Below are 26823 nucleotides of genomic sequence, written 5' to 3' on the forward strand. Positions count from 1 at the left end.
GGAGATCTTGTAAGAGCCCTTGGAATTCAACAGATTCGTCTGAATACAGTGATCTGTTCTAAAAGGAAGATGAATATCTTCAAGATGGACTAATACCTTCAACTAACTGCTTTTGAATCACTAATTGGAGTGAATTTTAGAGGATCATTTTTCTGACAACGGCCTTTTAAAGGTGGACAACTGCAATCTTTATTCTGCTAGAAAGCTTGATCTGGTCACTGATTATAGCCTCTGGAGATGAGGATGATAAACATCTGGAGATGTTTTATGTCTGAAAAATTGATTTCCCTGAGGTCAAATGGGAATCATGAAGCAGAGTAGCACACTGAAGTTGGCTCACCCATTGGCAGCCTAAAGCCTGAGATATCATTCAGCCTAAAGCCTGAGATATCATTCATTTCCCTGTTCTGCTGTTGAAATACTGGAAAGAAAACAGCGTCACCTGTTTCATTATTTACTACCAGGCATACAGAATGAATACTTAGAGTCTGACAGTTAAGATACATTGTTTTTTACCCTTCTGCTGTTCTGTGGATTTTTCTTTTATTTTAATCTGAAGAGGTAGCACAGATGCAGACAGATAGATGGAGATAAACAATTTACCTTTGAACTTGCAAAATGTTGTGATCTAGGTTAAATGACAGTTTTTATTTCCCTTACTGAAAAATGGCTATTAACCAAATTATAAGAGTACTAAGAAGATTTAGAGTGCAATCCACCAGATATCTTAAGTGTTTAAATTCCACTGAAGTCAAAGATTTTATGCACATCCTTAAAATGCCCTGCTAAACTGACACATCAGTAGTATTCACTGTGATGGTGCAGTTTTATGTATAATATCAACCTTACATTGCATATTTCTAAATATTTTATTTACTATTAATTTAATTTCTAACAACAAAATGAACAGGTAAGTTATAAATTCATACAGAAAACCTTTATATTGAGTTAAGAAATGATCACACACAAGATATTTGGGCATTACATAAAAAACATTTTACCACATAAAAATCACTAGTTTTCAAACTAGTATGTTCCACTAAGATTTCAGCCTTAAAATTTTCTAAAGAAGTTATCAAAAACTGTAAAAAAATACCTGATGCTATTCTAATCAGCTAAGTAGACATTGCAGCTATACTTTATAGGGGAGAGATGACTATATCCAATAGCAGTTATTTTGGAAATCTCTACTTCTGCTTGATTACTTAATAAGAATGCAATTAGAGTACTGCAATTATTCTAACAGTAGCAGCAGAAACCATTAAGTACTTCATATTCTTTTTGCCTGATATTCTTTTCAGTTGCATCTCAATTAAAAAAAAAGTATTAATTTAAAGAATTCTGTCAGTCTTCCTACTTTCTACTTTCACAAATTTGGTTCCTACCACCAAAATAATAACTGCTTTAATAGAAAACATAATTAAAAATTATTGCATCTTCTACTGATAATAGCTCAGCATTACTATAATATATTGCATTGGAATAGTCAGAACACCTGGGTGAGCTTGATTTGAGAGAGAAAATATGTGAGTTTACTATCAGGAACAACCTAACAGCAAGTGCATTCCAGCATGAACACACTGCCCCAGTTTCACCCCCTTTTTCTCCATAATAGCCACAGACCTTCCTGGTACTGTGCTGGAGCAAATGAATGGTGTAGATAACTTTTTCATGTCCATTCCAACCTTGTTTTTTAGCTTTTGGACTTTAAGATCAGCAGAGACAAACTAGAGCGATCATGCAGTAGCCCAGAACAAAACTTTTGTTTTCAAAAACTCATCTGAATTCATTACAGGCACACATTATTAGAATGAGAATAGAATGCAAAACGCTTTCCCAACTTATTCAAAAGTGGAAACAGTGGTTCAAACAGGGAAAGGAAAAGATTGTTTCATAGAATCATATCAAAAGAACTTTATAGGGGCTTGTTCTTCTGATTTTCCAAATCTTACAGTAGGAAAAAGCAAACATGTCATAATATGCTCTTTTTTGCCATTACATAGGCTGATATTTTTGAAGAGTGGGAGGTTGTGTTTAACTGCCTGTACTACTCTCTCTGTACCCATAAATATGCTGCCTTCTAACTCTTATATTTCCATCTCTTCTGGAACAGCAGTATCTTTCTGTTATAAACACAAAATATCTACTACAGTATTTGATTTCCCTGAGGAATTCACAACTGAATTTCCTAAGTGCTATGCTAACACAATGAGCAGTAACTAGAAGATGTAAGGCAGACAAGCTCCTCAATAATGAAGATGATTATTAAGTACAGTTTACACATTTTAAGCAAGTTTCCTAATCTCTGCCTGATTTTTATCTTTTAGCTTTTAATTAATCATCCTTCCCTACCTTTTTATAAATCAGGTGTTGGTTTTTTTTGCTCTTTTAACAGTGCATCCACATCATTCTACAATTAAGGGGCTGGGTTGTGAGTAGAATTGTCATGTGCAGACAAGCACAAAGAACCCTTTTGCATTCTTTTCTGACATTCTGTTCCCACATAACATTTCTTATATATGTAGTTTCCTAACTTTTCTGATGATTTCTTACCACTGGAAGTTGGTGAGCCTGTATGTTGGTTCTTAGCAATCTCACGTGGATATGAAACAAATATTGGAAGTTGCAATGCATTCCGTATGAACACAATGGTCTTCAGATATATTTTGTCCTGTCTCCATACTGGTCTTAAAAGACCATCAGTGAGCTCTGGAAGACAAGATGAGGCCTCAAAACTAGAGCAAACATCTTATTTCTCCAATGTGATGTAAATCTGTAAAAGAACAGAAGCAACCATCTAAACAAGAGGCTGATTTATGGTAGTTCTAGCATTTCAAGAGAGTATGTGCATAGTAAAAACAAAAAGAAAAGAAGAGGAGGGGAGGGGAAGGGAGGGGAGGTGAGGGGAGGGGAAAGAAGAAAAGAAAACCAGAACTTAATAAACATCCATCCTACTCTGCATCCCCACTGAAGATATATACGGAAAAATCTGTAAAAATGCAGCTCAATGGCACTCAGCTCTTCCTAAGCAGAGACAGTGAAACAGAAGAAGCTATAATTGTTATGCTACTTAATATTAAGGACTTCATATACCAATGTCAGTACACCTTTACTTAGGAAAGGTTTATCAACTTACAAAAAATAGTTCTGGTCAAAACAATTGAGCTACAACAGACATATACTATTTGTCTTGAATTTTGGATACAATTCTCCTTCTTTGTTATATATAGCTTTTGTTATATTTTTGGTGTGGAATGCCTAATTCATCCATGTCCTTCAGATTTGCTGTCTAATGTTAGTTTGTTTTTGTTGTTGTTGCTGTTACCAGACAAATTTCCAAAGAAATGAATTATTGTTGTGAGTTATTAATGGATTCTGCAGAGTGTTAATGTCTACATCAGTAATATAAAGAGGTTATTCTCTGTACATGTTCTTCTTAGTTGTATTTTTCATTTTATAAGCACAATAAAACATGAAAGAATACTTAGAATTATTTTCTTCCTTTCAGGTTCAGAGGTACTATTTACTCTGTCCCCTGGAGTAAATTGCTTACGGTGTATGATTTCAGCTGTGCTGAAATGAAAGCCTTCATGTTTTTAGCATGTGTTTTGGTTACTAAGAATCCCAATAACGAGTACAGACTTCAGTGACTTGAAGTCATGTTGCTGTGTTGGATCACATGCTCAGAAATAAGCTGAGTGCTTTGAAGACAACATTTTGCCTTAGAAATCACAGCAATGCAGCTTATCTGAAATTTTCATGGCTTACTAGTTATTAGAGAATGAAAAAGCAAAGCTGATGCAAAGAAAGTCATGACCCCTTTTCCACCTACAATCAAATGTTAAAAAAAGGAACCCATAATATTAGGTCACTCTGTGGTTAAAATCAGTGCGGAGCCAGCTAAGCAAAATTTGAACACCTATATTCTGAAACACAAATTCAGATTTCTTAGGCATCCCAATATCAGTGAATATGTGGGGAATCTCTTAAAAATGAATGATGTGACACTTTAGCTTGAACAACAGCATATAATCATCTTTAAAGAAATTGTAGTAATATGAGAGAACAGATACTAATTATTTCTACCACTTAGATAAAAAAAAAACAAAAACCTAACAAGTTCTTATGACAGAGTGTGCAGAAATATATATTGCCTCAATAAAAAAACAGCAGACTGCTCTCAAGTTGGTGTGAGTGCAGGGTGAAGAAATGCAATTTTATTTCCTCGTTTTGCTTCCTTGACCTTTTCAGCAAAGATGAAAAAGTCTCACTCTTCAGGAATGATGATAAACCAGATATATAACAAGATTGTACATGACCCTGTATGAACATTCCTTTCATCTACTTAGTTCTACAGCAAAAGACATCCTTTAACTGGATGGAGTATTTCTGACAATATCCAGGACATGACTCAAAATCTAACAAACATTCTGAGAGCTCTTTCAGAAATTTAAATTCGTGTACAGCTATATTGCACTTAAGAGAAAGAATTTATTATCCTAAAGACTTAAATGGATCATTTTAGTACTGATTAAAACCAGCCACAATCCCCATGGATACAGTCCATGTTGTATTTCTTGCTTTGTATTCCGAGAGTTGTCCATTTAAATGAGTATCACAATTTCACTATTTGCAAAATACAACTGATATAGCCTGCTTGATGGAGGGTCTCCCAGTAGGACCACAGTGACCACAAATTACAAGGCACTTGAGAAGAACAACAGCTCTATTTTGCAAGCAAGCAACCCAAATCATAATGATTTGTCTTGGTATAAAAATAGTTCCATGAATCAAAGTCCTTTGTGCTATTCTGAAACGAAAAGTGCTACATACAAATGTTAGTATGAGTTTTGCCTCAAAGTTGTTAAAGGCACATATTTCTTTTGGATAGAGGTGTTTATGAGATTCTATTTGTAATGCAAAAGAAAGTGCCTTGCACTCTGTTGAACTTGATATCTGTTGGTTGGAATTTGCATAGCTCCCTCATAATCCTCGGTTACCTCCAGAAAAATGATTTGGTAAGTGAGAAGTTTGAAAGATGTGTTCAATTACATAATTTCGATGAGCAAAGTTGACCAACATATACCTCACTGGGATTTGAACAACATATAGCACTGTTTCCCACAGAATAGACAGAAAAGGGGCATATAAAATTTTACATATTTCAGTAAATTTTATTTAGTATTTCAACTGCTATTCATCAGTAACGTATTTTTGTATTATTGAGTTTATTTGTTGGCTCCAAAACCATGGAAATATATTTCACAAGGAATCTCAAATCCTTATAATGTTTCTGAGTGTACAGATCCAAAGGAAAACAAGTAAATACCACAATAATATTAAGCACACCTTGATTTTGTCTAGTCCCATTGATTTTAGTCACAAAATTTATTGGAACAGCCTTTATTTTTGTTTAGCCAAAACAATATTGTTCACATCTTCCTGCTGGGCCAACTGATATATGAAGGTTCTGAGGTGTTGCTAAGCAATATAAAGGTATATTTTCTGCGAAGATATAAAACTGTCAGTTCTGGCTGAGATGTTTCTGAAACAGTCTCACCACCTGATATTAACCTTTCATGTACCAACTATATATTCAGAATGAGCTGACTACTATTAATTACCTCACTCTTCAAACAGTGCCAATCAAGTCAGTTTAAATAATTAATTTTTTGCTTCTTACAGCAACACTTCTATGTAGTCGGTACTTAACCTGGAAAATTTCTGTTAATCTTTTGGAAATTTATAGTGTTAACTTCAGTAGCTGCAGTTTTGAATTTTAAAGTTATGGAAATAAATGCAATCCCTTGTCTTTGCTCTAAAGGATTACTGAGGGCCTCCCAGGATTTTTTTTTAAACATATCTAGACATGTATTGGTGCTCTTTTTTATTTCCAGCAGTGAAGTGAAAACCTGGCCATTCCACAAAGACATGCTGCTACAAATGAAGAAGTGAGTCATTTTATTAGTGTAAAAGAACTCTTTACAATTAATTATCTTTTCTTAATATCTGTTCTGGAAGACAAGCTGTGCATTCATACTGCAAATTTATTGTCCCATACTTACTTCATTGCACAAGAGCTATTTCTACATATATTTTATGCAAACATAAGTTCAAAGAGAAGCAGATATATAGTATGCTAAATTAATATAATCAAATCCACAAAGCATGGGATGCAGAAGTTGCTGCCCCACTCTTCAGGCCCTGTCTCACTGTTCAGCTTGGAGGTACAAGAAGAAACCTATAATCATAGAATCATAGAACAGCTTGGGTTGGAAGGGACCTTAAGGATCACAAAGTTCCAAACCCCCTGCCAGAGGCAGGGTTGCCAGCCACTAGATCAAGTGCTAGATCACATTGCCCAGGGCTCCATCTAACCTGACCTTAAACATCTACAGGGACAAGGCTTCCACAGTTTCTCTGGGCAACCTGCTCCAACATCTCACCGCTCTCAGTAAAAAACTTCCTCTTGACATCCAATCTAAATCTCCCTTCCTCTGGTTTGAAAGCACACCCCCTAGTCCTATCACTGTCTGTCCTTGTAAAATTTTGACTTCCCTGTTTATAGATTCCCTTTAAGTACTGGAAGGCTGCAATGAGGTGTCCTTGCAGTCTTGTCTTAACAAAGCTGAACGAGCAATCCTTCAACCTATCTTCATAGGAGAGATGCTTGAATCATCTTCATAGCCCTTCTCTGGACCCTCTCTAAAAGCTCCACATCTTTCCTTTGTTGGGGGCACCAGACTCGGACACAGTACTCAAGCTGGGGCCTTGTGAGGGCAGAATAGAGAAGGACAATCTTATCCCTAATCCTTCTGGGCACCCTTTTTCTGATGCAGCCCAGGATACCTTTGGGGCTGCAAGTGCATGTTGCTGGCTCATGTTAAGTTTTTCATCAACCATGACACTTAAGCAGCGCTACCCTCAAGGAGCACTTCTCCCAGACAGTATAAATATCTGGGATTACCTTGATCCAAGTGCAAAACTTTTCACTATGTTGAAGCTCATTGGGTTCAGAAGGGCTCACCCTTCAACTTTATCAAGGTCTCTCTGGATAACATTCCTTCCTTCTGCTCTATCAAAAACACTGCTTAGTTTGGTGTCATTAGCAAACTTGCTGAGGGTGCACTCAATTACATCATCTACATCACTGAGAAAGATGTTAAAGAGTACTAGGCTCAAGAAACATTCCTGAGGGGTAGCACTTATTACTGGCTTTCACTGTATCATAGAGTCATTAACCACAGAAGAAACCTAGAAGATGCATGAAAGAAAAAGGTCTTGTATCATTTATGAGAGGTCAAAAATAAGCAAATGTACCACTTACTGACATCACTCTGAGCTAACAGAAATCCTACATAGAGGATACAGGACTTGACACCTGTCTCTCATTACTTTGCAATTGTCTCTACTTGAAGGAGAGCTTTTGCAGGAGACTTTTTTAGAGCATCAGATGGCACCAATAACGAAGAAACACTACTAATTAAAAACATGTCCTACAGCATTAATTCCTCTACAGATAATCCTTTCTGAGGGGAAAGCTGGTTGAGCTCATCGTATGGGTGTTCCTAGGTTGTGAAGAATGGAGCCCTGGGGAGGACCAGCCTCTGCCTTGGTGGGACATCCAGATAGCTACTGCTATTCTAGGATTTCCCATCATCTCCCAGGGTTATTATTTCTGTGTTGGTATTGGTAGGTCATCTGAAAACAGGAAAATTGAAAATACGTGATGAAAATATCATAATACCACTGTCACTATAACCTGAAGTCTTTAAAAGCATTTATATGCAAGAAACCTACCTCTTCCATACCAAATCAGAACACCATAAACTATAGACTATAAACTTCCTCTACATGTCTTGTGCTACTGACTCTGCTGTAAGCTGGGCTTTCTTACGTTTGAAATGCAAGATAAGGTATCAACTGACAATGAAATTTCGTTTATGTTTTATTACTCAAAATAATTCCATAATTGATCTCTTAGGGGGTTGGGAAAGCAATTGTTACCTATTTCTGAGGTGATACAGGCCATGCTGAGGTCTTAGAGCTATAGCTGTAGCTTCTTTTTTGCTACTTCTTTATGCAGTGAGATAAAGCTTTTGGATATCAGCCCCTGCATAATGATCTCTCTGGTGGCAGTGTCTCTCCTGGGCTACAAAAGGAAACTTGGCATTGCCACAGGCTGTTCTCTTTTTCAGTCCCTACGAACATTTTGTATTTTAGTCACATTTGCTTCTCAGCTCCCACAGGAATTGTAAAAATTACCTTCCAATGCAGATTTACACAGATAAAGCATCAGGTTTTTAAGTAACATGAGCCTGCCTTTGCGAGAGAAAATGGCATTTTTTGTAGCATGGAATCATAAAATATCCTGAGTTGGAATGATCATTGAATTCAACTCCTAGTTCCACACAGAATCACCAAAGTTCAAACCTTATATCAGAGTGCATTGACAAATGCTCCTGGAACTCCGTTTGCTTGGGGCTATGACCTGAGGGCTATCCCCTGGGCAGTCTGTTTCATGCCCACCATTCTCTAATTAAGAACCTTTTCCTGACCCCCAAACTGACCTTCTCCTCTTGCAGCTCAGTGCCATTTCCTTGAGTCCTGTCTCTGTCACCAGAGAACAGAGCCCAGCACTGCCCTTGTAAGGAGCTGTAGGCTGCCATGAGACTTTCCCTTAGCCTTCGCTCCAAGCTGAACAAACTTCAGCCACTCCTCATACATCTTGCCCTCGAGACCCTTCACCACCTTCATAGGCCTCCTTTAGATGATCTCTAAAAGTTATATGTCCTCCCTATATAGTGGCACCCAAACGGCAACCAGTGCTCAAGGCAAGGCCATATAACACAGAGCAGAGTGGGGCAACCCCTCCCTTGGCTACTCCCACTTTAGTGTTGTCTGCAAACTTTCTTAGTACGTCTTCAAATCCTATGTCCAAGAGATGGATGAACATTTTGAAGTGAATTAGCCACAAAATGGAGATCTATTCTACTACATTAGTGACTGCCACCAGTCTGGTACAACTCCATTTACTATGAACTTTTGAACTCAAATAGTTATCTAATTGTTTGACTATTACATTATGTTTTTGTCTAGCTGTATGCTGGACACTTTGATCCTTTTTGAAGTGTACTATGAAATATTGCAATAATGAATATGCAATATTGAAAGATTTGCTGAAATCAAAAAAGATGACATCAGCTGGCTTCCCTTGGTCAATAAGGTGGGTGGCCTTTTCATAAAAGGAGATTAGGTTCATTAATTAGGACTTTACGCTTGTGAACTCATGTTCACTTTGACCAGTAACTACATTGTCATTCAGGTGTTTTTCAATAGCTTCCAGAGTAATCTTCATAATTTTACCAGGCACTGAAGTGAGACTGACAGGTTTGTAATTACTAGCTCATCCTTTCTTGTCTTTCTTGAAAACTGAGACAATGTTTGCCAGCTTCTAGTCGACTGGAATCTCTGAAGACTGTTAAAAAACAATTGAGGGAGGTCTTGCAATGACATCAGCCAACTCTTTGAGTATCCTGGTGTGAATCCCACCAGGCTCTGTATACTTACATGTACCAGTCTGAAACAGCAAATCACATACAAGTTTGAATCTGGCTGGGAGTTTATCATTTCACATTCATGGTTCTCCAGCTCAGAGCTCCAGGGGTCCCAGAGCTCATAATTAGTGTTAAAGATAGAGGTGAAGAAAACATTTCTGCTTTGTCTTCATTCCTATTTGTGAGGTGACCTTCTTCAAGTAATGAATCGATGTTATCTCTAGTCCTTTTGCTGTTAACATATTTAAAAGGCCCATTTTCTTGTCCCCTATAGTTCTGACCACCTTCCTAACTCATCTTTAGCCACATTAAATATCTCCCTACAATGGTTAAAACTGTCTCTGTATTTCAAACTCACTTCCAGGCCATACCTTTCTATCTAAGCTCTAGAAAATAGTCCCTCCATAGGCAAGAGCATATTAAGATGAGTGTCTGCTTGGTGCAGAAGTTAACATTTATGGTTTCTGCTAGAGAGGCACTTAACTTTCCTGCAGCCCTCATACATTCATGCAGAGCACACTAAGAGCTCTTTTGAAAATAATGGAGTAAATAAGCAATACATATTTAGAATTCAATAAACTTACTCCCTTCTGGTTATAGTACAGACAATTAAGGACCAACTTATATAGAAATTAGGGCACTTTCTCTTTTTACTGAACAAGCCTTCTTTTTTTATAAAAATGGTGAAACAAGACTGCATTGCCAATATGCTGCAGCATTAGCTCCATAATTTCAAATGTACATTCATATATATATATATGTCAGTGACAACCCATAAAAGTGACTTTTAGGGACCTGAAAGAGAATATTTGTCTTTAACTTCTGCTTTCTGTTCATCAATAATAAAGAATGCATACATTTCTAACCCCCATTTGTCTTTTGGCTAATGTTCAGCTACTAGCTAACAGTAATTGGATACTTGAATGAGGCCAATTATACTTGCTGTACATACTGCTTAAACTTCAGTTTGGTATTGTGAAGCAAGCAGCTAGCTCCTGGTGAGGCTAAGAAACCCTGTGGTTCCTGGAGGAAGGCACAGAAACTTGGAGGAAGCTTAGAATGACAGTGGATGAAATGGAGTAGTCCCTTCAGTACCATGTAGTAGTGTGGAACTATTGGCAGTGCAAGGTAAGATTTGCCATGATGTGTTGACTTGAGCTGGGACAGCAAGTGCCAGGGGGCAAGCCAGTGGAGTAGTTGAAGCCTGAGTTTAGGTTTTAAGTAGGAAAAATATTATCAATCTAAAAGTAACATTCTAAAAATGTAGTGGTTAAAATGGTAAGATATATGAGAGGAAATATCCCAGACTTAAACCCAGTGAGTAAGCATTCATGATAAAAGGAAAAGCCTGATTTTATTTTAAAAAATTAAAAAATAATAATTATTTTATAATTCAGTGATGGCATACATATGCTCTTAGAGCATGCATCTTAAATGATAGTACATAAACAAGATTAAAAAAAAACAAGTTATAGCTTGCAGAGTAGAACATTCAGAGTCCAACACTAACTTCATGCGGTGTGTGTGATGGAGGAGTTCCCTCCCCACCAGGCTTGGATATTTTTGCTCCTCAACATCTTGAAAGCAAGGCTCTTTCTTTCCATCACTTTTGCCACTGAAAAAAAGGAGCTGCCAGCTACTCATGGATTCAAAATTTATTGACTAGGAAGAACAAGGTGCAGAAAACAATTACAGAGTCTGTCCATAGTTAGTATAGCCTGTGGGTATATATATATATCTATAATACATCATCCTGCACATCCCAATGATTTGTTTCTGTGAAATAATAAAACATCTCCACGAAAAAAATGCTGGATGAGAAATACAGTACAACATGGTAGCTTCTCTTTTCTCTGGGTAGTATGTCAACTCCAAATGTTCTGTCTTCGTGCTATTCAGCTCTCAAAGTGTTACTACTTGAGGAAAACTACACTAATTTTTTGTGTTTTCTTTTCCTCCTAAAATCTTTCAGTATTTCTTCTCCTTTTGACGCACACATCTGCACTCTAGTTTCTTTACACTTAAAACTACTTACAGTGTTATAGATATCTTTAGTCAAGAACAATCATGAATTCATCCAACAAATGCAGTACATTCCGTTTTTGAAAAGTCAAATGTAATTGATTTTTACATAGAGATCCCTGAGTCAGATGGTTAATCACTATGTTGTGGTAACTCTACCCATTGGATAGACTTAATAAGAATTAGTAATATGAAATATCTTCAAAGCACTTTTCAAGAGGTAATGACTTCTTGACAACAGTGACAAAAATGAAATAGAGAGAATGCGTCGTTTTGCCAAGTGAAAAAATAATCCAAAGTGATAATAAGAAATCATAAGGTAACCCTAAATTCCACTAAAAAAAAAGCAATCCTGTTTAAAAAAGAGAAGAAAAAACTTGCACTATGACTGATTTATTTTCTAAATGGAAGTTTCTGTGTATCTGAAAATGTAAAGTGAACAAAGCATAAAAAGTTTTCAAACTCTCCTTTGCAGTTACAGGCCTAAATGAAAGCAGTCTGTCTTACAATCACCAGTCTCCAGGAGATAGATCATTAACTTAAACAGCAAACGTCAGAAGATTTCAGCTTAAAATCACAAACTTGGCAGTGCAGAAAGGTATGCTCCCTGCAAATCAAACGTATAGAGTTCTAGCACATTTGGGTTCAATTGTCCTTATTTTTAGCACAAACCCATTTCAAGAAATAGCTTTAAGTGTGTTGGGATGAAAGTCAGAAATCAAAGGAACAAGAGTGGTGCAGAAGAACCCTTAGAGGCCCATGTTAAACTTAGAAACTTCTCCCACTATTTTTCACAAGAGGAGGTGTGGGATAAATGTACATCTGTACTATCGGAAGTCATCACTGCATCTAGTCCTGGTGGAAGTGGTAGGGTGCATCACTACCATCCAGACATTTGGATTGGGTTAGTGGTGATGAATAGATTACTTTTATTTTTGTGAAACTTCAAAATGTTTGGAGTGTACTACAAACTGAGACCAAAAATTCCCAAGAAGTTGAAGGTAGATCATAAGGTACACAAAATGAATAACCTTTGGAACGACTGGCAGAGTGGCAAGTAAACTTCCTCTTAGAAGGAAGGTCCTAAAACAGGAAAGAGCAGGAAGCAATATTAATACGCAACCATATAATAAGTTCTCATCAGATATGAGATTTCCCTAAATCAAACGGTGTGGAAAATGACTACTATATTAGTTCAGTTACAGCAGCCATTCTAGTTTTACAAGTGCATAAAGCAAAATAAAATTCTACAGTCATTTATAAATTCCAACAAAGTCCCTTGCATGCAATTTATAGTACTGCACACTGTGAGGAAATAAAAAAAAAACACCTTTACAGGAAGAAAATCTATTTTCCCCTGAGGGAAAAATGAGCTTATTAGCTGACAGCAAACACTTCTACCAAAATTTCTACCTTTTAGTGTTCTTACAGAAGTCAGCAGATTCCATTGTACTACAGCTTCTAAATTTCTGTGGTAGAGCTCAGTAATAAATAACTGTAAGGGAACTGTTGAATCATGGCCTGAACCGCTGATTGATCACCTGAGGTGAGCACTGAGTCAGCCACAGGAGCTCAGGAAGGCAATGCACCCATGTGAGCAGAAGGGGTGGAGTCTGGCTCTATCTCTCCCAGACCCTATTTAAGGGCTGACCACCACTGGGGAAGGTTCTCCTGTTAGAGATCTCTTCCCTGTGGTGTTTTTGTTGAACCTCAATGATCTGGAAAAGGTGATCCTCCCTTTATTCACTGGTTGTCTGTTTACCATCCAGATAAGCCTAGCAAAATATACCATCTTTCTCACTATTTTCTCTGAATACTATTCTTTTGAGTTATTCACCCTACAATAGCAACAGTTTATGTTTCTGTTGCATCTTATCTTCTGCTGCAACCTGTCTATAATTTTCATGAATTAAAATCTCATTTTTTTTTCTGTGTTAGGCAAGCTCTATGGTCTGTATTCAAAATCTCACTAAAGGGCAAGAAAAATCTACCAGTTTATCTTAGCTTTTTACACCTATTCTTTAATGGTAAAGATGATTCTTCAGGTGAGTCTGTACATCTCAGGTGTGGTAAAAAAGAAGATATATTTAGGCACAGTAATTTGTACTTTTTATAATTGTATGAGGTATATTCTGTCTGATACACAAATACTCAGATTTTAAAAGCAGGCTATACCTATACTAGTTAGTCATTTTACTGTGAAGAATTTAGACAGAAGAATGGAGAATCATAACAACTGCAGGATAAGTTATCCTTTCCCTCTAGAGTCTATGCATACAAACAAAGAGAATGAGTTTCTGAGGGTGAAAGGAGATATTCAACTAACTTAATGTCAACAAAATGTCCTTGTTTCCTCAGTATATAATTCTGGTAGTGCACCCACAAAATTAAGATAAATGAGTAATCATTTAGATACTTTCCACATTTCAGTTAGAACGCTGGAGGGTACACTGCTAAGGCATCTTTTCTTCAGATGAATGAACATGGGTATGGTTTAGTGCGTGTGATTCGGTAGCAACAGATGGTGTTCTAATTACTACTTACTAGGTTTTGGTGGCTGTTTGGATTTATTGATAAGTTTCTCACCATAACTATTCGAGTGTCTTGCAATAGTAGTTCATGAGAAAAATAAATATTCGGAGTCTGGAAGAAATAGCTCTGATGTTTTTGTTTGTGTGTAGAAGAGGCTGGAACTTCTGTGGTGCATACAGTTCAGTTTTCCTTCGTTATCGGAAAGGGTCACTACTACAGATCGTTCAAGAAGAAAGAAATATAAGAAAAAATATAACCATTTCTCCAGTTTCTTCATCAGTTTTTCTGAAAAAGACCTAACAGATATAAGCCATCTGCTTTGAGCAGTACCAAAGGTGTGCTAGTAAAAGACAAACAGTCCATAAAGGACTAAATGCTACTGTTTGACAAATACTGTTTTGTCTGCAGTAGCTGCATCTCTGAGATGTCCAGATGCTCTTGTGATCAAGAATATCTTTATAAGCATATACTGGTTATTTTTCAATTGTTTCCTCTTTTTTTTCCTCTGTTTTGTCTGTTCCGTTCCATCCCATCCTCCCATCCCATAATATTGTGATAGGATTGAGATGTCCATTGTAGGAAGACTTCAAACAGTGAGAACCAAATGTGTCAGAGAACAGATGGTGATGCCAGCATGCTGATCCTGGTCGTTCAATGGTGACCTGCTTCACATTGAATATTCTCAGGATGCTGTTGGACAGAATTAAACTTAGAGATGAGTTATTGTCAGAACCCAACATTCTCTGTGCCATGCAGTGCTTGGAAATGATGGGGAAAAAATAAAATCTCAAACATGAAATAGGTGAACCACAGCAACCATGACCAGCAAAAGCAATAACAACAAAAAAATCAAACCAATATGCCAAACAATTTTTCTTTGTAAATCAGCACCTGCAACATACGTATTCAGCCCCAGAGTTTTTTCAATTGTGCAGATCACAGGTATTGAATCTCCAGATTTGTTTATAATACAGTACTATTCCTAGAATTCCAAACTTCTTAAATCTAAGAGCTGCAATCAATTAGAGTTTACTGGATCACACTGACTATACTGAAACTAGTTCACTCTTATTCTTCCCATAGTCTGACTTCAAAAGGTACCATAACGTGTTTGAGGTTTCCATCCACTGTTATGTTGCTATTCTCAGATTCCATAAAGACTAAAGAGAAAGCTCGAAACCTGGAGAAAGCACACAATTTTCTTTATGAACTTGCCATGGGCATCTCTTCCTTCTCCTTTCCTGACACATCTGTTTCCCTCTGAGCTGGTAATGTTCCTGCCAGAGCTGTTTTCTCACCCAGCTGAGCAGCACTCAGTGTCAGCCACGGGTGACTCATCTCATGGCCTGTATGAGCCCAAGCTCCACTGCACTGATCAAACATCCCAGTGAATGAGTATTACTGTTTTATGCTGTTTACAACCCTCAGTGTTGACACCCAAGTTATAAATAGCAGTCATGATCAAGATAAGCATCAAAGACATACAGGTATATTTATTTTATTGAATTTCCCTAATTAAAGGATGAACGGGTAAAAACTATCTACTGATCTTCTTCCTTAATCTTCTGGGGGCATTACTAGAGCCAAAGATACTATCTAAATCTAGAAATACATTGTTTGTTTCTCTCATTCCTTTTGAATTCTTTTTTTTTTCCAGATTAAAATGGCACCTCAACTACTTTCCTGGAAGTAAAGGGTTAGATATGACTCCAGAGAGGGCATCTGAAGCTCTCTCTGATTCTGAATAAGAAGATTTAAGTTAAAGTAGCTGAGGAAGATTACTTCTCATATCCTTTTATGAACAGACAGAGCATGAAAATACATTTCTATATGACAAATCCATGTAATAAACTCTTCCTTCTGACAAGTCATGCTGCTTCAGTTGCTTGGATTACTTGTGTGACTTCAGGCACACACACACATACGACAGAACCCAAAATAGATCCGGAAGATGAGTCATGATGTTCAGGAAATGTTTTGAAACAAATGGACCTATTTACTCTTGCAGTTGTCTGCTGAAGCCAATACTGTTTTACAATGATGTTATTAATTTCTCAACAGCTGTATCTGAGAAGTTTGTTTTTGCTTTGGGTCAGTTTGTTGTTGTTTTTATTTTTTAAATAAGGTAATTAAAATAGCAGTTTAGGTCATCAGAGGAAACATTTGGAGAATAAATATGCCACACGCATATAATATAGGAATATTAAAACTAAGATATCTTCAACAACTTTGCATGGATTTTATTTGCATGCCGAACACCATTAAATCGCACAGCATCTTAATTCATCACTCAGAAAGTTGTGGAAAGTAATGTGAGACCACTATAGGTGCTGCATGCTTTCTCTAAGTATGCTCTACAATATGCATGTTAACATGTCATATTTGTTTGTTTCTTAATATGATGGTGAAGTTGTGTGACTAGAGGAAATGGTCCACTAAAACTGTAACTTTAGAAGTTTGCATGTAAGTGTTTTTCAGGTAGACAAAGCCCTCTTTCAGCACAAGTTCCAATACATTCCTAAAGATAACAAAAATGTAAGTTAGCAAAACTCTTAAATTGTCCTTCTGCTGTGACATTTTTTTTCCTTTGATCATCTAGTTCTTGTGCTTACTTTAAATAGAGTTCTTACTGTAAGAATCATTCTCATGTTTGACTACCAAATCAGTAATGTTTCAGCAAGTCTAATATTTTCTTATCATGATGCTAATTTAATCCAAAAGCGAGGTCATCTTTAATTTTTAATTGTTATTAGAATTTTTTAATAAGTCCACCCTTAAAGGCCTAAGCCAACAGCTATTGACATGATAAAACATACATTAACTTCATCGGAAGCTTTACCAGAGCATAACAGCAAAAGATAATTACTACATAAATCTCAGAACCTCATATGCTTCCAGCGTAACTGACTTAAATGGCAAAATCTCTGCAAAATTATGGACTTCATTATTTAATATAGTTTTATATTAACACGGTTCCCCATAAATTACTCACAATTTATATCATGGAAAGTGAGAGGCAAATATATGTACCTGTTGAAGTACTAAGTGTTAGTTTTCATGACTAGAATTATGAAAGTTATCTTATATGATCCTTTTTTTGCCAATCGGTAGGTTGAAATGGAAATAGAGTACAAATGATTGATCTACTGAGATAATGAAAAGAAAAGCACAGACGAGGGAGATCTCATATTGATTTACCAAAGCTTTAAACTTGTGTGTTTGCTTAACAAGTTGAGATATGAGAGAAAAGACATTTCTCACAACATTTCATGAGTTCTTCATTCAACATGGTATATGAGATGCGTTTAACTTTAAATGCAACAATACCAGAGAAACCAGAAGAATTGACAGACTTATACTAAATGTGCAGCTTAATTTACTACCAGCAGGAAACAGAGCAAACTCCAGTAGAACTTAATTCACTAAAATGAATCTGAGTTTTATTAAACACCTCCTACAGCATATGCTTATTGAATTTATCATTTGCATTTAGATTAGAGCTGTTGAACTTCCTAAGATATTTGCATTTCTGAAACACTGCTGACCAGTAACTAAGTTGATGCACACTTTTTTTAAAAAAGACTTCATCATAAATTTCTCACAACATATGAGATGGCTAACAATCATCTGTAAACAATAAGAGCATTAATACACAGGCAGAAAAAAAAAACCCAATAACTGAATATTGAAATCATGTATACAAGCAAAAAATACATTACTTAAAAATAGAAAATAAAAAAACGATTAAAATATTACTAGAAAATAAAAAAACAACTATTAAAATATTTTTTACAGGCAGCGATTGTGTCATTTTCTAACAGTCATTCATTTCCACTCCTGAATTTGAGTCTCCAGAAATTTTTTGGCAAAAAAAAAAAATAAAAATACATCACTAGAATAAAAGAAAAGCAGTAAAAAAGCCAGAAAGGATCATCCATATTCGTAGTTATAAAAAACATCTGATTTTGGCTTTTTCAAGTTCAGATGTGTTTTAGTTTAACCAGTGAATTCATAGGCAAGCTTGCACAATGCACTGATCATTCTAAAAATAGATCTTACTCTGGCACAGACAGCTTTGCTTCACTCAGCAGACTGTGCCTGTTACTAAGCTAACTTAGTAACAGGTATGGCTTTGAACTCTTCCCTTTTTGCTTTGCCTGTAGAAATTTACACTGCTTATCTTTATACGTTTAGAATTTGCAAATTGCTATTGCATTTTATTGATTTTTTTATAGAAGACTAGATGACTTAATGATGTTTTGAAGAATATTTTTCTGCCTTATATAATAAATACCTGCTTACCTTCTCCTTTTTTTTTGAGTAGATTTCCATGGAAACTGAACACTTTTTCTCTTTGAATGTCTTCTGCTGGCTTCATTTCCTGTCTACCTGAGATAGCACTTTGATTATATATACGCTCATAGGTAGCAAATTTAAACCATCATGAAAATTCTCTGAAATCTAAGCTAATCTTTTAAAGATGTTTTAATGTTTTGAATTTAATTTAGCATACTTGCAAGGAAAGCAGGTAATAGCACTTTCTAATCTAGCTGGATGCTGATGCTGCTTAACTGTTTTCATGTTATCACAAAACTTCAACAGTATGTTGGAGACCAACTTTTTACATGATCTGATAGCAACAGAACAAGGAAGAATGGTTTTAAGCTAAAAGTGAGTTGATTTACATTACATGTTAGGAGGACATTTTTTACTCAGAGAGTGGTGAGGCACTAGCACAGGCTGCCCGAGGAGCTGTGGATGACCCATCTCTGCAGGCATTCAAGGCCAGGTTGGATGAAGCCCTGGACAGCCTGATCTGGTGGGTGGTAGCCCTGCCCATGATGAAGAGGTTAGAACTAGATGGTCTTTGAGGTCCCTTTGAACCCAAGCTGTTCCACGATTCTATGAACTGAGGTCTGTCAGCAACATGCAATTGAAAATCAGCTATGGACCTTCAGTATGACATTCCCCACCCCACTGCTTGTGTCTTTTTTGTGTGCCAACTGTTCCCCAAATGGTTTCTTAATCCCCACTATCTAAGCCATTTTCTCTGACTTGCATGCATAACAAAAAGGATTTTCGCAGTAGTTCATCCTAACAGATAAAAGATTGCTATGATTCCTTAGAAATGTTCACTTTTAATATATATAGGTCCTGCTAGAGAAGGAGTAATGCGCTCCAATGACTCACTGTAGAGAGCATTTGATTATAGCTGCTTAGCCTAGGAAGGATAAAAATTGTTTAGGAATAAGACCTTTGGGATGAATAGGTCTGTCAAAAGAGCCATACCTGATAAAGAAGAACTGAGCTTAATGATCCCTTCTTTTCCTTATAATGAAGCCAACACTCCTCCTTCAAAGAGGCAAATTGATTATATTCCCAGTTAGATTTTAAAGAAGTCTGTGACAGCTGCCTCTATGCAGTAAAATGTTACATGTCTTCACAGAGAAGTCCTGGTGAGGAATTGGTATCTGCCTTTCCACCATACACTCTCACTTTCACCTCCCAGGCAAGCATCAGGGCTGAGATGAAGCCTTGCTACCTTGATGCTATGACATGATAGGGAAAGAGTTTGGAATTACAGATCTGCCATTACATTTCTCATGGAGAAAGGAGATAGGGTCATTTTATAGACTACTCCTTGCATGCTACTCCTTACTAGCATCCTGTAATTTTCAGTTTTCCTAGAAGGCTACTGTGATGCTAATCCCCATATGTTACAAGCAAACCCTTTTTTATATGAATAATCCTGGTTCTACAGGTTACTGTCATTCACTAGAGATAACAGGGACCAAGATGAGCAACACAGGTCAACTAAACAATGTTCAGAACCCACATGACAGCATCCACGTGCACATGGACAGACTTTCTTCCTAATTGTCAAGGAGTAGAAAGGTCAGACATTGGTGTTTGAGTGAAAGGAGCAGGGACTGAGGACTAAAGACGCAATACCATAGGGCCTGAGTGAGGAGAGCAGGTCTGAGTTGATAACATGGTCACCCCAGAGTCCAATCACCATCCATTCAGTGCTCCTGGTTCAAGGCCAAGCTAGAAGGTCATCAGTGGTTCAGGGTCAGCAGAAGGGATATAAGAGTCCTGCCACAAGGTAGGAAGAGATTAAAAGTAATTCTGGAATAAATCTGGGGATGAGTGAAAGCAGGGAGAAAGTGCTCCCATTAAGTCCACCTGGCAGAGCCTTCTTAAAGAGCTCTCTTCAAGGCTGGACAACAACACTGTTACCTATATACCAACAGTAAGTCCATGCAGCCAAACCTCATAGAGAAGAGGATACATTTGACCCCCCTGCATTACTGACAGCTACTAGTGGACCAAGTCTTCTGTTTATTTGATGCTGATGGAAAAGGACAGCCAGCAGTTTGGAAGTTATTTTCTAAAGATGTCTCAGAATCTGGAAGCTATAGGGGTTTTCCATTGATTAAAGGCAATTCTCCTAGCCTTCAGATTCATACATTACAATTTTTGAAATTCAATTCAGCCTTATATGCTGGTTCCTATAAAATACCCTTTAGAATCATAGAATCACAGAATCACCAAGGTTGGAAAAGGCTCGCAGGATCACCCAGTCCAACCATCCATCCATCACCAATAGTTCTCTCTAAACCATGTCCCTCGACACAAACAGCCTTGTTAACTACCACTTGAGATTCCAACAACAAATCTAGAGGCAAAGCCACAAATACAGATCTGATGCAGGAATATAATTGCTTGAGAACTGAGAATCTAAGTCTCGGATCTATGGAGAGGATATCTTGTATTAAACAAGGTTGAAGTATACTTCGGAGCCTGTGCAAAACTATGAAGTTTGTTACTTCCATCATACACATAGGTAAGATCTCAAGGGGCACAGGCTTCTTGGACAGGCTTCTTGAGAAATGAAGCTACATAATTAATCCCTGAGTAAAGTCCATCTATGCATTAGCATCTATCAAGTGGATAATCTCATTGCAAATCACACAGAAATTTGTACAAACCCGTTCTTAGTAACATATGGGCTGAAATCTGGTAGAGAATGAAAATGCTATAGTAGTATAAATCTCAAATAGAAAAACTGAAGAGTCAGAGTCTGATCCATATTTAGCACAATTGTGTTATGAAGTATCACTTACTTGTTTTCAGTTAAAAAAAGAAACACTGAAAAGAGAACCTCTGGACTGTTAAAATACTGTTGTTCTTGATTAGAAGGAATAAAAGAGGATGAAAAGGCAGCAAAGACAAGACAAATTGGTATGGTCTTTGGTATGGTTTCATGACCTAGAAACACAAAACTAATGCTGTGCTTATCTTGAAAAAATAAAGGAAAAAACAAACAGAAAACCACAGTAGTTAGAAACAGGAGTGAGTCACAGTAAGTTGTCCCAGGGTCCCACAGGTTTGTCACTCCAAACAAACAATACTACCAGAAATAGGTGACATATTCTTCAAATCTGATGCACAATGAAGAATATAGTTTGTATATATGTTTGTTCTGCTCAAGGGAATCTCTGTTAACAATAGGCAGAGACACCAAATCTGAGTGTAAGGATGGATGCTCCTTCTAGTGGAGATGGAAAAAATAGAAGATCAAATGTATTTCAGAAACTTTGTTGCCTAATACATGGTAGATAACTGATTTTTTTTCTTAAGGAATAAAAGGAATGATTTATAACAGTGTATTATATTAATTTAAGGTATGAATTCTAATATTGTGCCTTGAAGGAAATGCATGGATCTGTGCAACAAGGTGTGAACATCTCTTGAACCATTGTGGTGTAACATCTGTTTTTCTACTCAGTGACTTAATTTTAAAACTTCTATAATAAGTGATCAGTAATCATTCCCCAATATTCTAGAGAACCCATTGTTTTCTACCAGCAGGTAACTTCCACAGTGTTTTAAGTGACTTAAACTTTTGAAAAATAGTGCTGATTATTTTTTACTCTAGAAAACTGCATATCAGTTGTCACAGGAAAAAATTCTAGACTTTGGTTTTGGATGTTTAGTCTGGAAAACATCTGCAAGAAAGGCAACTATGCCTTCAGATAGATACTTTTCCTAGAAGCTGATATCGACCACATAATCTATTTGCATACATTAACTCCTGTTATTCTTCATGAGTTTCACTGCTAACATGAATAGTGGGAAGTGTCCTCTATACTACCTACTCTTTTGCATATCCAGCACAAAATCCTCAGCTTAAAGCTGGAAGGGTTTGGTTTTGATAACTGTGTCCACTTTTCCTTGGAAGTTCAGATGCATACAGAGTGTGCAAAGAGTTTGTTTCAAGTTTATTTTTTATTATTTCTGTTTGTCCTGCAGAATTTGATAAACAAGTGGCCTTGGAATTGCTTATGGGAATATGATCATGCAGAATTAAATTGTCAGGCTCATTAATTATTACAATTAAACACACAAAGCCAAGAAACGGTATTCTTCTGCCCCTTGTACAATGTATTGTGTGCAGCCGTTTTGCGGGCATTTATATTTTTATATTCCAATAATTGCATCTTTAAATGGAAACCTAACTGCACACAGACACAGAGCTTGAGTTCTACTCGCAGGGGACTGCAGGTGGAAACCTCTCCCATTGGTATAATGATATTTGCTTTGCTTTCTGACTTACACTACCAAGTCCACCAACCACCCTAATGTGCATTCACTGTGTGGGGATTGCTCTCCTTCAAACTTCGTCTGACTTCATTTACATGTCATTATAAAAGCATGCAAATCTATTTACCGTTATGAACAATCATTTTACAAGGCTAAGACACAAGCATATTTTTCTTCTATTTACCCATAATTGTTCTGGCATATTAAAGGGATGAGGGGAGCAGAGGTATCTGCAATTTAATTCTATTAAAAACACCTATCACACAAATAAGATGTATGCTATCAGTTACGGTTTCTTCTGAAGATGCTGTCCTCCATTAAGTACTGCTTAACTACAAACCTTGCATTATAAGCAGCCTCTAAAAATAAACCCACCAATGAAAAAGGAAAAGTTTATGAAGTAGGAATAAGGCAGCAATAATAATTACAGCCACAAAGACATTCACTGTCAGGTGCACAGGGAAGGGGGAAGGTAGATCATTCTTCCTTTTTAGAGGAGAAAATACTTGATTCACGAAGAAACCAAATTAAGAATCTAATGGAATCTTTAATTATTGTTGCTATTTACCAAACTGCAGTTTGGATCTACTAATCTGGTCAGACAAAAAGATACCTCACATACCCTCAGTGCCTGTGCCCACTTGAATGGCTTGGGGTAGGAGACAGAAGACAGAAGGGAGTTAAATTGTTTCATTTTGACCAAATGTAAGAGGGTTTGAAATAGCAGAAATCTCAACTAGGACTCAGTATGCAAGAAGAAAACCAAAGCACAGAGGAGTCCAGGCTTACATGCTGGCGTAGAGCTCCTCCAGATGAGGAAGTTCACAGTTCTCATCAGTATTTAACAGCAAGGACAAAAAACCTAGGATTTCACCAAAAGAAATCCCAGCTCATGTTTAAGCTTAATAGGTCAGACTAGTTTACAAGAAATATGGCTCTCCATTTTACATTATATCTGAACTTGAACTTTTTGGGAAATGTTTACATATGGCCCCTTCAGTTCTCTTGATCCTGGTTCAATAAAGAACAACCTATTATTTTCCAAGTGTGCAGATACTTCACAGAGATCCTTCTATGTTCATCTTGTTATTACATAAGGGTCACCAGCCTGTAGTTTCTGGCTTCCATTTTGGAGGCTGGTTAGAAAGCTCTGTGTAAGTCTCTCTTGAAACCCTGGCACTCCTAATGCAAGGTTATACATGTACCTAACTCTGTCTATTTTTCTTTGGGAGAAATCCTTCACCTGATTATTTCAAAAATGCCTGGGGACTTTTTCAGCTTTCACTGGAGCTTTTGACAGTAACTGGAATCAAAATAAGGATTCTTGCCAGATAGTCTTTAAAGAAGTTTTTGTTCAAGTGTCACTGTCTGCACTCTGACTGCTGCATGAGCCCTTCACAAGCCTGAAGGGAAAAATGATTAAGACCCACCAGCAGATAAATCCCACAACAATTACACATCATCTTCCTGACACTGACAATGACATAAACACTGTTCTAGTGCAGTGATGAATCAAAGGTTATGCAAGAAGGCTTTTTCCAAATCTCATTTCCCCATTTGCCCAGTGCTGCTTCCTCTTATTCAACAGTTGCTAGATAGCCAAACGCCGGAAACAGAGCTCACTGCATTCACTGCTTGTAGCAGTATTTGTGCTGGTTTCAGTACATTTCTTGTTTTTTTGCAGGTAGTGAGAGTATACAAAATCTACTCAAAAGAGTATATTGAAATCTGCTCACCTTTTCTCTACTTTTTTTGCCTAGGGCAAGATTGGAAATGTAGGACTGGTCTCCTGCAGCAAAGTTTTAGCTACAGGTCCAGAAGTAATCGATTCCAAAGGGGCTGCTTCTCCCCCGATGCTGAATGCAATTTCTTTAGATTTAAAGATCAGAATTCTTTACAGCAAGTAAGGATCCAGCCTCACAGTGTAGTTCAATTGACAGTAAGATTCCTAATATTAAGAGTGTAGTAAAAGTCCTTGTCCCATCTTTCTACTTTTCTACTTATATTACAGTAATAGTGAAACTATTCAGAAACTGTGAAACAACTTTTAGCTCTCATCTTGCAAGACAGCAATCACATTTATTTTACATGCACTTGCCTTCATGCTTCATATCCATTAAAAATAAATACATAGCAGTCTATATAGTTTCCCTCCTATATCACTTTTTGTTTGTTGTTTTCAATTTCATATATATTAATATAATACATTATTGAACAGACTAGATGATGTATTCTTGATGAATATTTGAAACAGAAGCCAAACACAGAAGCGCTGCTAAAGTAAATTGTACCTATAAATAACACAGTCAAAAATACACTATGATGGAGTGTGCATAAGTATCTCATGATACAACACACTTATTTCCTCCCACTAACATAAGGCTCATTAATCATATATATATTGAGTCTGATAGTTTCACAGCATATGCTGCATGAAGCAGCAGAAGTTTTCCACATGGTTGTGATAATTCTTGTACAAACAGAAGATTACTGTCAATTGCTACTGAGTAATGTGAAGTGTTCAGGATGTTTTAGAGAGTAATATTATTTCTGGCCTTCATCCATATGCTAGGTGGCATGTGAAGGAAAAGTGGTCTCCAATGGTGCATTTGTTACGAGAAGCTAAAGGTAACAACAGTACTTCACTTAAGAATTTAGAGATTTCAATGTTTATATTCCAAGAACTTCTGTGTTATCCCTGTGTTGTCATGGAAGAAGGGCACAGTCCCCTGTTTCCTACAGAAAATGTAATATCTTGCCATCAATGCTAGTAGATATAATTTTGTCCTCAGGAGTGATAGGTCTTTTAAAGTTTCCCTATATGCCAAAATCTTATTGGAAAAATAAAGTAACTTTTCTATTACTTTTCTTTCTTCAATGTCCTCTCTGTTTTTATAGCTTGTATAAGCATAGAAATGTTAGTGACATAATTGGCTTAACAAGAACGCATACAGTTGTAGGCTCTACTCCAACATAAAATAAAAAGTTATTTATAAGAAAGCTTCTAATATATTTGGGAGAACTAGCAAGAATTGAAACATCTAATGAAAGAATCAGTTCAGATTGACTCTAATTTTTCTTCTTTTTTTTTTTTTATTTTGTCTAATTTGAAATTCAAAATTTTTCTAATTATATATCAGCCTTAAAAATTTCCTCACAGTAAAAACGTTGACCAGGATGATGCACATAGCACCTAGAACTTGCTGCCATATGCGATCTCTACATTTCTCATCATGTTGCTGTTTATTTTTAATTTGTTTTGCAAAAGAGAACAACACAGTCTGTGCAAAAGTGGCAGAAAATTATTCAGCTCTGACAGTCTGATATGTTGCAATTCACAGAATTTTCAGAGTTCTCACGAGAAGAAAAAGTGTTTGTTCAGTATGAACCTTTCCTACCCTACATATCTTCCCTTCCCCCTACTTACTAAGCCCACTTCGAAACACAAGCATTAAAAAGTGCTAAAAAGAAACATGGATGATAAATTGCATTATAGTTAGTTCCAGCTGTTTTATGACCTTCACATTTTTTGTACCCATTCAGAAAGATATCTGGCTGCTTTGATTCTTATAGTCAAGAGATGCTCCTTTGATGCTTCCAGAGTTCTTCTGTTGTCATAATTTTCTTCACCATACCCTTACAACATGATTTTCAAACCTCATTCACATCACTTATTGTATGAATGAAACAGCATTCCAAATTCTGTTTCCTTTACATTAAAACCTTCTCATTTTTCAGTCTTCCATCTTTGTTTCAGCTCCTAAATGTCAGCCTAGTATGACTTATGATATTATTTTAAAGTCTATTGATTTTCCTGACAGTCACAGTGTTCTTAATTGAAGGGGCTCCTATCTTCATGCAAATTCTATGGTATTTCTTGTAGAGGTACTACTGACACATTGACATTACTTATGTTAACCACCTCTTCCATTTTTGGGTTGTGCTGCTCTGCACATAGATAAATAAAGACATTCAGTGTACATGCTGCTACCTCAGAGTTGCTGATTACATGTAGTGAGAAAGCACACTTGTAAGAGACTAATATCTTATACCATTGCCTCAAAGTTTGCTGATGAACATGTCTGAACATGTCCAAGCTAGTCCT

General features: G+C 36.7%; 1 protein-coding gene across 1 annotated transcript in view; it reads left to right on the top strand.

Moving 5' to 3' along the window:
• The first annotated feature begins 5905 nt into the window (after positions 1 to 5905).
• TMEM196 (transmembrane protein 196) overlaps positions 5906 to 26823 on the top strand; it is a 105182-nt gene continuing 84264 nt past the window's right edge. Inside the window, exon 1 of the mRNA XM_065751805.1 lies at positions 5906 to 5951. The gene's annotated coding sequence lies outside the window, so the exon portion shown is untranslated. The remainder of the gene's footprint in view (positions 5952 to 26823) is intronic.

This window comes from Cyrtonyx montezumae, unplaced genomic scaffold (genome assembly GCF_038088225.1).
Source record: "Cyrtonyx montezumae isolate F1298 unplaced genomic scaffold, pur_monq_1.0 scaffold_8, whole genome shotgun sequence".
Lineage (NCBI taxonomy): Eukaryota > Metazoa > Chordata > Aves > Galliformes > Odontophoridae > Cyrtonyx > Cyrtonyx montezumae.